This window comes from Schistocerca cancellata, chromosome 3 (genome assembly GCF_023864275.1).
Source record: "Schistocerca cancellata isolate TAMUIC-IGC-003103 chromosome 3, iqSchCanc2.1, whole genome shotgun sequence".
Lineage (NCBI taxonomy): Eukaryota > Metazoa > Arthropoda > Insecta > Orthoptera > Acrididae > Schistocerca > Schistocerca cancellata.
In genome coordinates, this window is record NC_064628.1 from 20,948,496 (window position 1) to 20,965,574 (window position 17,079).

At 43.1% G+C, this 17,079-nt stretch overlaps 1 protein-coding gene across 2 annotated transcripts in view; it reads left to right on the forward strand.

Annotated features, from left to right (window-relative positions):
* The window catches only part of LOC126176814 (insulin-like growth factor-binding protein complex acid labile subunit), a 233,174-nt gene that overhangs the window by 89,705 nt on the left and 126,390 nt on the right, over nucleotides 1–17,079 (forward strand). The window lies entirely within an intron of this gene.

The window sequence follows — 17,079 nt, forward strand, 5'->3', positions numbered from 1 at the left end:
GGCTCTGAGCACTATGGGACTCAACTGCTGTGGTCATAAGTCCCCTAGAACTTAGAACTACTTAAACCTAACTAACCTAAGGACATCACACACATCCATGCCCGAGACAGGATTCGAACCTGCGACCGTAGCGGTCACGCGGTTCCAGACTGAAGCGCCTAGAACCGCACAGTCACACCGGCCGGCGAAATATGTTAACCAAATTAACCTTTCGTCGCAGTGGCTTTTTAAAGAAGTAAATAGCAGCGTAAAAATGGACTGGAACACACTTTAAAACAAAATAGGCTTTTCAAAGCCAGGCTTCCTACGTGTGTGAAAAAGAACATTTCCAATGAGTGTTTACTACTAGTTTTGTCTGAGGATGGAGATCCATGATGTTTACCAACAAAATTATTCGAAATCAGATAGTGACTCAACGAGCAATAGACTGATGAGTTAGTATTGGACTCAGGAAAATAGACAAATAAATCAGAGTGCAGAATGGAGTGAAAGATAGAATTATGACTAATAAAAAATGAAATGGAGATGGTTGGGACATATAACCAGTAAACAGACGAGAGGATGGAAGATGGGCAAGGAATTTCTTCGCTTGATTTCGATCGACAAGAAAAGACCTAGAAGATGACGTAATGGAAGATGGATTAATAGCATTAGAAACAGAGGATCTTCACGCCTTGTTCAGTTTTTATTCTTTCGCTTTTCTATATATTTTCTCTTGGATCGGTATGTGAGGGACAAAAGTACCGTTTCCGACAAACTGTAGTACTGCAAGTTCTCTGTCATTTCTGGTGATCAAGTTCTCCACTGAAAAATCTTTATTTGGTTTTCATACTACTTGCCTGTCAGAAACCTCCAATATTATCAAGCAGCAGGAGGACTTCGTGCCAGTTCTCAGTTCCTGTAACCCTTCTTAGAGATCTTCTGTTTCCCCATACTAATGTAAGCCCATTGGTGCACAGACTTGTATGATTACTACGTAATATATTTCGCTCTATTTTTTGAAGCATGTCTTGTTATTCAGCCTGAGATTCCGTCAGTTAATATTCTTGTAATTTTTTTGTTTCTAATAAAGTGTACAGTAGAGTTTCCTCCCTAGTCTTTAGTTCTGTAATAAAAACATTTGACCAAATTTTTGTTTAATTTAGTTTTCATTTCATCGTCGCACGTATAACAACCATTTTACATCACTGCTGTTAACTTCTTTTGACCTGTGTCTGCGTGAAACAATGTGAGATTGTGGGTCCGCCTTGTAACTTCCCCTTAGAAAAATTGTACAGGACTGTGCTTAAACTGACACATAATATTTTTAGCGCAACGCAATCTGACTTTCAAAAATCCCTACAAAAGAATGGCCCTGACTAACATTCACCTATACGTTTCACAAATCACTTATCTCACAAAAATCTTGGTTACTCGAACTACTGCAATACAGCGAGCGCCACTACTGCCAGCTAAATAAAAGATTCAAACTACAGAAGGCACTAACTACTGATAGGCATAGTTAGCAAATGAAAGATTTTAATAGGGAACAAACAATGTATTTACCTCAATAGTGTTCAAAAGTCATAATGTATATAGCAGTTCATGATATCCAATCTTACAAATTTCAAAACTCCGCCATCTCTCTCCCCACATCCACCACTGCTGGCGGCTCACCTCCAACTGTGCAACGCTACGCGCTGTTCACATCCAGCTGCCGCTACCCAATACTACAATGGCAGACAACAATGCAAACTAGCCACAGACTGCACACAGCACAGCCAGTGATTTTCATACAGAGCGCTACGTAACGTTGCCGATAAGAAAACATAAACAGCCTACTTACAGCCTTAATGGAAACACTTTTTGTTTATTTTTATTTTGTTTTATTATATCCCTTTTGTTCTTATTTAATTACTCTTCCTAATCCACTAACCTAATTTTGGACCATAAAGTCATGCAATTTACTGTCAGTAAGCAATAGGTGACCCTACTGATAAAACCGAGCGAGGTTGCGCAGTGCTTAGCATACTGGACTCGCATTCGGGAGGACGACGGTTCAATCCCACGTCTGGCCATCCTGATTTAGGTTTACCGTGATTTCGCTAAATCGCTTCAGGCAAATGCTGGGATGGTTCCTTTGAAAGGGCACGGCCGACTTCCTTCCCCATCTTTCCCTAATCCGACGAGACCGATGACCTTGCAATGTGGTCTTCTCCCCCAATTCAACCAACCACCCTACTGAGAAATACAGGGTGATTCAAAAAGAATACCACAACTTTAAAAATGTTTATTTAATGAAAGAAACATAATATAACCTTCTGTTATACATCATTACAAAGAGTATTTAAAAAGGTTTTTTCTCACTCAAAAACAAGTTCAGAGATGTTCAATATGGCCCCCTCCAGACACTCGAGCAATATCAACCCGATACTCCAACTCGTTCCACACTCTCTGTAGCATATCAGGCGTAACAGTTTGGATAGCTGCTGTTATTTCTCGTTTCAAATCATCAATGGTGGCTGGGAGAGGTGGCCGAAACACCATATCCTTAACATACCCCCATAAGAAAAAATCGCAGGGGGTATAAGATCAGGGCTTATTGGAGGCCAGTGATGAAGTGCTCTGTCACGGGCTGCCTGGCGGCCGATGCATCGCCTCGGGTAGTTGACGTTCAGGTAGTTGCGGACATATAAGTGCCAATGTGGTGGCGCTCCATCCTGCTGAAATATGAATTGTTGTGCTTCTTGTTCGAGCTGAGGGAACAGCCAATTCTCTAACATCTCCAGATACTGTAGTCCAGTTACAGTAGCACCTTCGAAGAAAAAGGGACCAAAAACTTTATTGGCTGAAATGGCACAGAAAACGTTCACCTTAGGCGAGTCACGTTCATATTGAGTTGTTTCCCGCGGATTCTCAGTGCCCCATATACAGACATTGTGACGGTTGACTTTCCCGTTAGTGTGGAAAATTGCTTCATCACTAAACACAATCTTCGAAACGAAAGATTCATCTGTTTCCATTTGAGCAAGGACAAAATCACAGAAATCGATTCTTTTAATCTTATCAGCTGCAGACAGTGCTTGAACCAATTTCAGACGATAAGGTTTCATAACTAACCTTTTTCGTAGGACTCTCCATACAGTTGATTGTGGAATTTGCAGCTCTCTGCTAGCTCTGCGAGTCGATTTTCCTGGGCTGCGAACAAATGCTTGCTGGATGCATGCTACATTTTCATCACTCTTTCTCGGCCGTCCAGAACTTTTCCCTTTGCACAAACACCCATTCTCTGTAAACTGTTTATACCAACGTTTAATACACCACCTATCATGAGGTTTAACACCATACTTCGTTCGAAATGCACGCTGAACAACTGTCGTCGATTCACTTCTGCCGTACTCAATAACACAAAAAGCTTTCTGTTGAGCGGTCGCCATCTTAGCATCAACTGACGCTGACGCCTAGTCAACAGCGCCTCAAGCGAACAAATGTACAACTAAATGAAACTTTATAGCTCCCTTAATTCGCCGACAGATAGTGCTTAGCTCTGCCTTTTGTCGTTGCAGAGTTTTAAATTGCTAAAGTTGTGGTATTCTTTTTGAATCACCCTGTATAAGGATAGGTGCCAATGGGCTGGGGAGTGGGAGGGGGGTGCGATCCGACTAGAGAAGTTCCAGTGATAAATACGGAAATCCAAGCTACGCAGCTGGTGATACCCATGTGGTAACCATCAGAAAGAAGTATGTGAGCGTGTGGGGTTGCTATTCTGTCATTATGCGCAACGGATTAATCTGAGATGTATCCTTTACCCTGTGGTTCCTGCAAGATGCAATTTCCACACCAACACAGACTACAGAAGTCAGACAGACGCTCCTAACGTTCTAAAGCGGAATGCCTGAAAAACTTCTGGAGTCGTCGGCTGTAAGGAAATGACACAAAAATTCACAAAATTTCTTACGTAACTGGTGGGATACTTGGATACTGGAGTAGTGCTAGTTAGTGTAAGAAAAACATGAAACTGACGAAAATTATTATTTATTTTGCAAAAATTCTGAGAAATCACAGTGGCACTTTTAGTTATGAATTGAACAAGTTATATCCTGGTTCTTTTCGGAATGTGAAGTTACCTCTCAAGGATAGGATTCGCTAATGAAATTGCTGTAGAAAGTTTAAAGTTGTTATTGACTTGGCAGAATGGCTGAGAGCCGAGCCTACTCAACTTGAATAAATATCCGTTACAATGTTTCTAGGTACAGTTGAGGCTGTCGCGTGTGAAATGCAGTGAAGTGTGCTGTTGTGGAGGAAATGTGGGGCTCGCAAGAGCTGTAGCGCGCAATACCATAAGCTGCGATGACTGCTGTCTGCGCCGCTCGCTGCTGATAAATAAGGTAACTCTTGTTCTATCTGGATTGACCTTCGCCAATCAAACTCTCCCTACGCCTTCATGAAGTCAAGGGCTCCTATTCGCCCCTAGTCTAACTATTGGCGTGGTACACCAGTCAGATAACCAGTCCACCATGATGCCACTCAAAAATTCGCTCGCAGGCGTTTAACTATAACTCTGTCCGTTCACACCGCACAATAATTGTGTCTGCATTGTGTCTGCCAACACAGTAAACAACGCTTAATCGCAAGGACTCAATATAGAGTCACACTCCGATTCGCTCTCCCAGTGAAGTACTGAGGAGAGACTTGTTCCTCGCTCTTTGAGTACACGTACGAGCGCACACGCTCTTGTTACGTGTTCTCGCTCCATGAGCGACAACGGAACGGCCCCTCTCCATGCCAGATGTGAAGGGGTATATCATTCAGTCTCTTCCATTACTCTTTCAGCTCAAGGCGTCAGAAATATCGTCTGCCAATCAGCATTGCTCTTCTAAAACGGGAGAATGAAGTTTCGTTTAAGGTGACCAATACGGAAATCCGTAGCATTGGCGTATGGCGTTTGCTGTCTCCCTGTGAAAATCTCTGAAACTGCATGCTATGTGTAAAGAGTGTGTACGCTGGCCACTCCCACACAATGTAGCGGAATTTGCTTTTAAGCTGAAAATGGGGTCATTCCTCCTTTCCCACGGGCACACGCTGTCTGCTCCGTGGGCAGTCACCGGCCGATGTAGATAGGCTGGGTCGTCCTCTGAAGGGACCAGCATCCCGTTGTGCAGTTTCTCTCCTGAACTAAAAGCTCCTGTGACCGTTGTGTCTCGAATGTATGTGTGTACGCCAGCCTCGAGTATTTCAACCCCAGTGCGCTTGCTTGTTATTTGCATATCGTTTACATGAATTCATACAACTTGACTTTATCTTATCGAGTTTGGCTTCGATTGAATCGTCTTGATGTGCGGTTGTGATTGTGAGGGCGGAATATGTAAGCAATACGACATCTTACAAGTACACGTGGCCTGGTCACTACCCCCCCCCCACCCCCCTCCCGCATTGCTAAAAGCTCGGAGAGTGTGGGTTTATTACGCTCAGGACTTCGTGGATGTTACTGAAGCTGGCAGGTTACTGAATGACAACTCAAACACAAGATATCTTCTGGAACGTAAATAGGAAACAATCTGGTAACGAAGATTCAAGGTTCTGAGATTTATAAACACAGCCGGCTGCTGGTGGCTGAGTGGTTCTAGGCGCTTCAGTCTGGAACCGCGCGACCGCTACGGTCGCAGGTTCGAATCCTGCCTCGGGCATGGACCTGTGAGATGTTCTTGGGTCAGTTAGGTTTAAGTAGTTCTAAGTTCTAGGGGACTGATGGCCTGAGATGTTAAGTCCCATAGTGCTCAGAGCCATTTGAACCATTTAGAAATACTGAGACCTGGACTGAGAAAGCAGTGTGCACAGCTCTTCAGAAGTTCAGTACAGTTCAAGTATTATTGCGACCTGAAAAAGAGAGAGAGGATGATGTTTGGTTTGTGGGGCGCTCAACTGCGTGGTTATCAGCGCCAGTACAATTACCCAATCTTTGCTCAGTCCAATTTCGCCACTTTCCTGGATGATGATGAAATGATGAGGACAACACAAACACCCAGTCATCTCGAGGCAGGTGAAAATCCCTGACCCCGCCGGGAAATCAGAAAAAGAGAGAGTGATGAGAGGGAGAGAGGGGGTGCCTATGGTAAACCCCTTCCCTCCAAAATATTTCTCTTCTTCATACCCCATCTGTATTACCACAAATGGAGTGTCACAGATCTCAGCCGACCGGTGTGGCGGCCGAGTGGTTCTAGGCGCTACAGTCCGGAACCGCGGGACTGCTACGGTCGCAGGTTCGAATCCTGCCTCGGGCATGGGTGTGTATGATGTCCTTAGGTTAGTTAGGTTTAAGTAGTTCTATGTTCTAGGGGACTGATGACCTCAGAAGTTAAGTCCCATAGTGCTCAGAGCCATTTGAACCATTTTGAACTGATCTCATTTGTACTAAGATTGCAGTACACGCTAGGTGCCTATTTGCTTCCTCCACCCTTAGTGGAATGGACAAGTTCTATTGAATCTTCACTAACCTATAATCTTCTATAGTTGTTGTCCCCTGCACAGAAAACAGCACGCAGGTCGTGGATCCGTTATCTTGAGGCTCTGCAAGAACTTTTTAGCGAGGAACCGTTATTTTAGAAATAAATAAATTTCTAAACAGTATGTTTATGCGGGATACCACTCGCCTTTTATTGGCATAACAAAAGAAATTGCACGTTACATTCCACTTTAGAGTCACAAATAATTTATATTCTTCAACAAGTTAATGACCTGCGCATTTCCGTAATTACCTTCACACTGCCCTCCACTATCTGTTTCAAATAACCATACATCGCTAATAAAGTCTTAACTAACACTGACTGCGGCAAACAACACGTTTGTCCTCCGTTGCTTCCCAACCAGCTCTGATCTTATAGCCGAACCACTTCGCCTGCCATCCAAATTGGGCACGATCCGATCACCGAAGTGCTTCGTCTGCGTTTTCGTTTAGCAGTTGTTTATTATTCTGCTGATTATTAATACTTGTGAAATAATGGAATGATAGCACGCTGTTGAGAGATGCTTTAATTGGTTCAGATGGTTCAAATGGCTCTGAGCACTATGGGACTTAACTTCTGTGGTCATCAGTCGCCTAGAACTTAGAACTACTTAAACCTAACTAACCTAAGGACATCACACACATCCATGCCCGAGGGCTTTAATTGGAAATTCAAGGAAATACGCAGTATAATTTGTCTAATATTAATAACGGAAAATTATCATTTGGCGCACAATTTCCGAATGCAGCAGCCAATCGCCGAATAGACCACGATTTAGGCAGTGTTTCTTACTATACCCATACCGAACAAAGTATCTGTCATTGGTACCTCACACTACATTACGTCATCTTACCAGTTCTGCCTACTCAATTGCTCTAAGAAGAGCTTCTTGTAGCTGAATATGATGGCTGCAAAGCCAGAAATATTACAGTATCTCATCAAATTTCCGCAAATATTCTATGTTGACTGGCGTTGGTGTGATACTGAGACAAATGCTTTTCGGAAGTTAATAAATAGTGCATCTACTTGGCTGCTTTGATCCATGGATTCAGGGTGTCACGCGAGAAAAGCACGAGTTTGGTTTTGCGTGATTGATGTTTCTGGAATCCATATTCTTTGGAGTGGAGGACGTCAATCTGTTCTAGAAACTTTATTACGTTTGAGCTCAGAATATAATCTTAAGTTTATACAGCAGATGGATGAAACAGACATTGGACGCCAGTTTGTGGATCACTTATACTAAGCTTCATGTAGACGATGTAAGTAGGCTGTTTAGTTTTTATGTTGGTGACGCCACGTAGCCCTCTGTATGAAAATCACTGACTGTGCTGTCTGGCTGATTTGCATTGTTGGAATATTTGGTATTGTAGTGTTGGGCAGTTGGATGTGAACAGCGCGTGGCGTTGTGCAGTTGGATGTTATCCGCCAGCAGTGCTGGAAGTGGGGAGAGAGATGGCGGAGTTTTGAGAGCGGACGATCTGGACGCGTGTCCGTCAGAAAAAGGAAATTTGTAAGACTGGATATATATATATATATATATAATGCATTTTGAACATTATTAAGGTAAATACATTGTTTATTCTCTATCAAAATCTTTCATTTGCTAACTGTGCCTCCCGCTGCATTGCAGTAGTTTGTTGTTCAAATGTGTGTGAAATCTTATGGGACTTAACTGCTAAGCTCATCAGTCCCTAAGCTTACACAGTACTTAACCTAAATTATCCTAAGGACAAACACACACACCCATGCCCGAGGGAGGACTCGAATCTCCGCCGGGACCAGCCGCACAGTCCATGACTGCAGCGCCTCAGACCGCTCGTCTAATCCCGCGCGGCGCAGCAGTTTGAGTAACGAAGATTTTTGCGAGGTTAGTGATTCGTGAAAGGTATAGCTTATTGTTAGTCAGGGCCATTCTTTTGTAGGGATTGTTGAAAGTCAGATTGCGTTGCGCTAAAAAAAAAAATATTGTATCAGTTTAGTGATGATCAGAATAAGTAAAGAGAGAAATGTCTGAGTACGTTCAGTTTTACTGAGCTGTTTGAATATCAAGTAACGTAAGAAGTTTACCAGCACAGTAATTCATAATTTTTCTAATGGGACGTTTAACGAGAGTGAAATGAGTATTCTTCCAACTATTGGAAAAATTTTTTTCTTTGGGGTTGAGATTCATACCAGTATGCTGTAAGTTTTCAGGCAGTGTCAATTTGAATAACATCCATGGAGTGTAAGGACGCATCATTTTAAACACTGAAACAACTATACCAACGACGCATCGACCGTCTTTGCAGTGGTCATGTGCGGAGTTACCGACTGCTAGGTTCTGGGGATGATCAGTTGTCAGGTTACTTTCGACGACACATTCTGGAATGCCATTAGAGAGTGTACTGGGAAGACCATCTCCAGAATCTAGCAGTTGGTCGCTCTGATGATGAGCTCTACGAGGACGGTCATAAATCAGTGAAATAGCCGTATTAGTGTGAGACCTTAACTTTTCCCGGCGAACTGAATGTTCAAATAACTTACGGGTTTGCTGCCGGGTGACGTCGTCGACCACCGCCGATATTTTGACAGGAGCACACCCCGCCATTCTATTTATTTTATTTTTTAAATTTTTTTATTTATTGTTCCGTGTGACCAAATTAAGGAGAAGTCTCCATGGTCATGGAACGAGTCAATACATGAAATTATAACACGATATTAGAAACAGATAAAATGAAATATAAAAAAAAAAACATATTCAGGTGACAAGTCGTAAGTTTAAATGAAGACAATCAACAATGTAACATTGGAATTTGCTTAATTTTTTAGCTCTTCCAGGAGCTCCTCGACAGAATAGAAGGAGTGAGCCATGAGGAAACTCTTCAGTTTAGACTTAAAAGAGTTTGGGCTACTGCTAAGATTTTTGAGTTCTTGTGGTAGCTTATTGAAAATGGATGCAGCAGAATACTGCACTCCTTTCTGCACAAGAGTCAAGGAAGTGCATTCTACATGCAGATTTGATTTCTGCCTAATATTAACTGAGTGAAAGCTGCTGACTCTTGGGAATAGGCTAATATTGCTAACAACAAACGACATTAAAGAAAATATATACTGTGAGGGCAATGTCAGAATTCCCAGATTTTTGAATAGGTGTCGACAAGAGGTTCTCGAACTGACACCACATATAGCTCGAACAGCCCGTTTTTGAGCCAAAAATACCCGTTTTGAATCAGAAGAATTACCCCAAAAAATAATACCATACGACATAAGCGTATGAAAATATGCGAAGTAGACTACTTTTCGTGTTGAAGTGTCACTTATTTCAGATACTGTTCTAATGGTAAATAAAGCAGCATTTAGCTTCTGAACAAGATCCTGGACATGGGCTTTCCACAACAGCTTACTATCTATCCGAACGCCTAGGAATTTGAACTGTTCCGTCTCGCTTATAATATGCCCATTCTGTCTGATCAAAATATCGGTTCTTGTTGAATTGTGAGTTAGAAACTGTAAAAACTGAGTCTTATTGTGATTTAGCATAAAATTATTTTCCACAAGCCACGAACTTAGTTCATGAACCACATTATTTGTTACTGTTTCAATATTACACACAAGATCCTTCACTATCAAGCTGGTGTAATCAGCAAACAGAAATATTTTTGAATCACCTGTAATACTAGAAGGCATATCATTTATATAAATAAGAAACAGCAGTGGCCCCAGCACCGACCCTTGGGGAACGCCCCACTTAACAGTGCCCCATTGGGACTGAACATCACTACCACTCTCGATATTGCGGAGAACTACCCTCTGCTTTCTGTTCTTAAATAAGAGGCGAACCAATTGTAAGCATAAATTCAAAGAGGAAGAAATGTGCAAGGGAATGTTATACCTCGGTTCACAGAGGAGAAACAAGTGTCAACACAAACAAAAATAACCAATATCAGAAATATCGTTCCTCAAGGTCCTCCATAAACAAATTGGCCACAATAGGTGACAACGGGCTTCCCATTACAATTCCATTAGTCTGTTCGTAGTAATGACCATTTAATAAAAAGTAAGTGGAAGTCAGCACATGTCGAAACAAATTTGTTAACTCGACACCAAACTTAACCTCAATTATCTGCAACGAATGAGAGAGAGGAACGCAAGTGAAAAGAGAAACCACATCAAAACTGACTTTAATATCAGAGTCATTCAAACGCAATCCCTGCAATCACCTTTCGTCAGAATGGTTATAGTGAGAGGCAGATCAAACGTGCGTTACGCTATCAGCCTTTTGTGCAACGGGTGAGTGACGATAGCAACGAAGTGGCACCTAAGTCTACGGCCTTTTTGCCTTACGCAGGAAGCATTTCCAACAGGATTGGCCGTATTTTGCGGAAATATGATGTGAAATGTGTTTCTCGACCACCTTCTAAGATTAAGGCCCTGTTGGCGTCCGTAAAAGATGACCTTAGTTTGCGTAAGGCTGGTGTCTGTCGTATTCCTTGCAGCTGTGGCATGTCATATATTGGTCAGACAATCAGGACTGTGGAAGACCGGCGTACTGAACATAAGCGTCACACACGCTTACAACAGCCGAGCAAATCCGCTATTGAAGAATATTGCCTTGACACCGGTCATCCTATGGAATACAACAACACAGAGATTCTGGCTTGCACGTCCAGCTATTGGGATAGTGTTATTAAGGAAGCTGTTGAAATCAAACTATCAAGCAATCTTATAAATAGAGATGGTGGATTTTGTTTAAATGCTGCTTGGAATCCGGCTCTGTCTCTGATCAAAAAACAGAGGGACAGAATTAGTGCTACCTCACCTGTTGATTAATAGTCACTATCGATACATCTACATTTACACACATACGCCGCAATCCACCACACGGTGCGTGGCGGAGGGTACCTCGTACCGCACTAGCATCTTCCCTCCCTGTTCCACTCCCAAACAGAACGAGGGAAAAATGACTGCCTATATGCCTCTGTACGAGCCCTAATCTCTCTTATCTTATCTTTGTGGTCTTTCCACGAAGTGTAAGTTGGCGGCAGTAAAATTGTACTGCAGTCAGCCTCAAATGCTGGTTCTCTAAATTTCCTCAGTAGCGATTCACGAAAAGAACTCCTCCTTTCCTCTAGAGAATCTCACCCGAGTTCCTGAAGCATTTCCGTAACACTCGCGTGATGATCAAACCTACCAGTAACAAATCTAGCAGCCCGCCTCTGAATTGCTTCTATGTCCTCCCTCAGTCCGACCTGATAGCGATCCCAAACGCTCGAGCAGTACTCAAGAATAGGTCGTATTAGTGTTTTATAAGCGGTCTCCTTTACAGATGAACCACATCTTCCCAAAATTCAACCAAAGAACCGAAGACGACTATCCGCCTTTCCCACAACTGCCATTACATGCTTGTCCCACTTCATATCGCTCTGCAATGTTACGCCCAAATATTTAATCGACGTGACTGTGTCAAGCGCTACACTACTAATGGAGTATTCAAACATTACAGGATTCTTTTTTCTATTCATTTGCATTAATTTACATTTATGTATATTTAGAGTTAGCTGCCATTCTTTACACCAATCACAAATCCTGTCCAAGTCATCTTGTATCCTTCTACATTCACTCAACGACGACACCTTCCCGTACACCACAGCATCATCAGCAAACAGCCGCACATTGCTATCCACCCTATCCAAAAGATCATTTATGTAGATAGAGAACAACAGCGGACCTACCACACTTCCCTGGGGCACTCCAGATGATACCCTCACCTCCGATGAACACTCACCATCGAGGACAACGTACTGGGTTCTATTACTTAAGAAGTCTTCGAGCCACTCACATATTTGGGAACCAATCCCATATGCTCGTACCTTAATTAGGAGTCTGCAGTGGGGCACCGAGTCAAACGCTTTCCGGAAGTCAAGGAATATGGCATCCGTCTGATACCCTTCATCCATGGTTCGCAAGATATCATGTGAAAAAAGATCGAGTTGCGTTTCGCAGGAGCGATGCTTTCTAAAGCCGTGCTGATCCATGGACACGAACTGAGAATATGTTCGAGAATCCTGCAACAAACCGATGTTAAGGATATTGGTCTGTAATTTTGAGGATCCACACTTCTACCCTTCTTATATACAGGCGTCACCTGCGCTTTTTTCCAGTCGCTCGGGACTTTACGTTGGGCAAGAGATTCGCGATAAATGCAAGCTAAGTAAGGAGCCAGTGCAGTAGAGTACTCTCTGTAAAACCGAATTGGAATCCCATCAGCACCTGGCGATTTATTTATTTTCAACCTAATCAGCTGATTCACAACCCCAGGGATGTCTATCACTATGTCCTCCATACGGGAATCTGTACGATACTCAAATGGCGGTATGTTTTACGATCCTCCTGCGTGAAAGATTTCTCAAATGCTAAATTTAAAATTTCAGCTTTGGTTTTGCTGTCTTCCGTTGCCAGGCCAGACTGATCAGTGAGTGACTGGATGGAAGCCTTCGACCCGCTTACCGATTTCTGATGTTGGTTATCTTTGTTTGTGTTGACACTTGTTCTGTGTGAGGAATCTTCCTTGTTTCTCCCTACATCTACATCTACATCTACATCCATACTCCGCAAGCCACCTGACGGTGTGTGGCGGAGTGTACCTTGAGTACCTCTATCGGTTCTCCCATCTATTACAGTCTCGTATTGTTCGTGGAAAGAAGGATTGTTGGTATGCCTCTGTGTGCGCTCTAATCTCTCTGATTTTATGCTCATTGTCTCTTCGCGAGATATACGTAGGAGAGAGCAATATACTGGTTGACTCCTCGGTGAAGGTATGTTCCCGAAACTTCAACAAAAGCCCGTACCGAGCTACTGAGCGTCTCTCCTGCAGAGTCTTCCACTGGAGTTTATGTATCATCTCCGTAACGCTTTCGCGATTACTAAATGATCCTGTAACGACACGCGCTGCTCTGTGTTGGATCTTCTCTATCTCTTCTGTCAACCTTATCTGGTACGGATCCCACACTGCTGAGCAGTATTCAAGCAGTGGGTGAACAAGCGTACTGTAACCTACTTCCTTTGTTTTCGGATTGCATTTCCTTAGGATTCTTCCAATGAATCTCAGTCTGGCATCTGCTTTACCGACGATCAACTTTATATGATCATTCAATTGTAAATCACTCCTAATGCGTACTCCCAGATAATTTACGGAATTAACTGCTTCCAGTTGCTGACCTGCTATATTGTAGCTAAATGATAAGGGATCTTTCTTTCTATGTATTCGCAGCACATTACACTTGTCTACATTGAGATTCAATTGCCATTCCCTGCACCATGCGTCAATTCGCTGCAGATCCTCCTGCATTTTAGTACAATTTTCCGTTGTTACAACATCTCGATATACTACAGCATTAGCCGCAAAAAGCCTCAGTGAACTTGCAATGTTATCCACGAGGTCATTTATATGTATTGTGAATAGCAACGGTCTTACGACACTCCCCTGCGGCACACCTGAAATCACTCTTACTTCGGAAGACTTCTCTCCATTGAGAATGACATGCTGCGTTCTGTTATCTAGTAACTCTTCAGTCCAATCACACAATGGTCTGATAGTTCATATGCCCTTACTTTTTTTTGTAACCTCCCCACAAAATTTTGAAAAAACAATAATGTTAATAGTAATCGTGTTAAACGTAACCTCCCAGCAAATTCTTACAAGACAATACAAATTTTAATGTGAACAGAGCCAAGTGTGATTGCCCAGCAAAAATAAAAAGAAAAGCCTATGATAATGAAAACGTGCCAAAAGTTATTTGCCCACGAGATTACTGAATAATAATGACCCAAATGTTGTTGAGCTCCCACAAAACATCGTTAAATTGAAATAAAAGCGACTGTACCTTCGCTACAAAAATATTGAAAAATAATGGCCCAATGTAAACTCGACACAAAAATTGAGAAATGGACATTCAAGTGTAATGATTTTCTTTTTTTTTTAATAACGATTGCTTTGAAAACAGAATTATTATTGGGGCATTTCTTCAACAAATTAATTACAATTACAATACATTATTAGCTGAGCGCAATGCTGCTTCATTACCTTATTTAACAATATACCTCGTCCTGAATCGTGACCAGAGACCCATGTCGACCCCCGCCGACTCCTCACACACTACAGTACTGAGTACAACTCGCAACTGCTAACTCGCAATTGAACTACATGCTCTCGCGACTCGCTACGTACCACAACTGCGTCCAACTCGGAACACGCAACTGAACTGAACTCTCGCGCAGTCAAGCGCAGACTAGCAACGATAAATAACTCTCTGGTCAGAGATTCTGTCATGCCTCGCCATCACTGTACTGAATACATACGTGTTTCATTTTATTAAACGACTGTGGGGAACTGTATCCAACGCCTTGCGGAAGTCAAGAAACACGGCATCTACCTGGGAACTCGTGTCTATAACCCTCTGAGTCTCGCGGACGAATAGCGCGAGCTGTGTTCCACACGATCGTCTTTTTCGAAACCCATGGTGATTCCTACAGAGTAGACTTCTAGTCTCCAGAAAAGTGATTATACTCGAACATAATACGTGTTCCAAAATTCTACAACTGATCGACGTTGGAGATATAGGTCTATATTTCTGCACATCTGTTCGACGTCCCTTCTTGAAAACGCGGATGACCTGTGCCCTTTTCCAATCTTTTGGAACACTACGCTGTTCTAGAGACCTATGGTACACCGCTGCAAGAAGGGGGGCAAGTTGTTTCGCGTACTCTGTGTAAAATCGAACTGGTATCCCATCAGGTCCAGCGGCCTTTGGTTCAAATGGCTCTGAGCACTATGGGACTTAACATCTATGGTCATCAGTCCCCTAGAACTTACAGGGTGTTTCAAAAATGACCGGTATATTTGAAACGGCAATAAAAACTAAACGAGCAGCGATAGAAATACACCGTTTGTTTCAATATGTTTGGGACAACAGTACATTTTCAGGCGGACAAACTTTCGAAATTACAGTAGTTACAATTTTCAACAACAGATGGCGCTGCAAGTGATGTGAAAGATATAGAAGACAACGCAGTCTGTGGGTGCGCCATTCTGTACGTCGTCTTTCTGCTGTAAGCGTGTGCTGTTCACAACGTGCAAGTGTGCTGTGGACAACACGGTTTATTCCTTAGAACAGAGGATTTTTCTGGTGTTGGAATTCCACCGCCTAGAACACAGTGTTGTTGCAACAAGACGAAGCTTTCAACGGAGGTTTAATGTAACCAAAGGACCGAAAAGCAATACAATAAAGGATCTGTTTGAAAAATTTCAACGGACAGGGAATGTGACGGATGAACGTGCCGGAAAGGTAGGGCGACCGCGTACGGCAACCACAGAGGGCAACGCGCAGCTAGTGCAGCAGGTGATCCGACAGCGGCCTCGGGTTTCCGTTCGCCGTGTTGCAGCTGCGGTCCAAATGACGCCAACGTCCACGTATCGTCTCGTGCGCCAGAGTTTACACGTCTATCCTTACAAAATTCAACGCGGCAACCCCTCAGCGCCGCTACCATTGCTGCACGAGAGACATTCGCTAACTATATAGTGCACAGGATTGATGACGGCGATATGCATGTGGGCAGCATTTGGTTTACTGACGAAGCTTATTTTTACCTGGACGGCTTCGTCAATAAACAGAACTGGCGCATATGGGGAACCAAAAAGCCCCATGTTGCAGTCCCATCGTCCCTGCATCCTCAAAACGTACTGGTCTGGGCCGCCATTTCTTCCAAAGGAATCATTGGCCCATTTTTCAGATCCGAAACGATTACTGCGTCACGCTATCTGGACATTCTTCGTGAATTTGTGGCGGTACAAACTGCCTTAGACGACACTGCGAACACCTCGTGGTTTATGTAAGATGGTGCCCGGCCACATAGCACGGCCGACGTCTTTAATTTCCTGAATGAATATTTCGATGATGGTGTGATTGCTTTGGGCTATCCGAAACATACAGAAGGTGGCGTGGATTGGCCTCCCTATTCGCCAGACATGAACCCCTGTGACTTCTTTCTGTGGGGACACTTGAAAGACCAGGTGTACCGCCAGAATCCAGAAACAATTGAACAGCTGAAGCAGTACATCTCATGTGCATGTGAAGCCATTCCGCCAGACACGTTGTCAAAGGTTTCGGGTAATTTCATTCAGAGACTACGCCATATTAAGGCTACGCATGGTGGATATGTGGAAAATATCGTACTATAGAGTTTCGCAGACCGCAGCGCCATCTGTTGTTGACAATTGTAACTACTGTAATTTCGAAAGTTTGTCTGCCTGAAAATGTACTGTTGTCCCAAGCATATTGCAACAAACGGTGTATTTCTATCGCTGCTCGTTTAGTTTTTATTACCGTTTCAAATATACCGGTTATTTTTGAAACACCTTGTAGAACTACTTAAGCCTAACTAACCTAAGGACATCGCACAACACCCAGCCATCACGAGGCAGAAAAAATCCCTGACCCCGCCGGGAATCGAACCCGGGAACCCGGGCGTGGGAAGCGAGAACGCTACCGCACGACCACGAGATGCGGGCCCCAGGGGCCTTTTCTCTTAATTGTTTTTCTATCCCTAGTCGTGTTAGTGT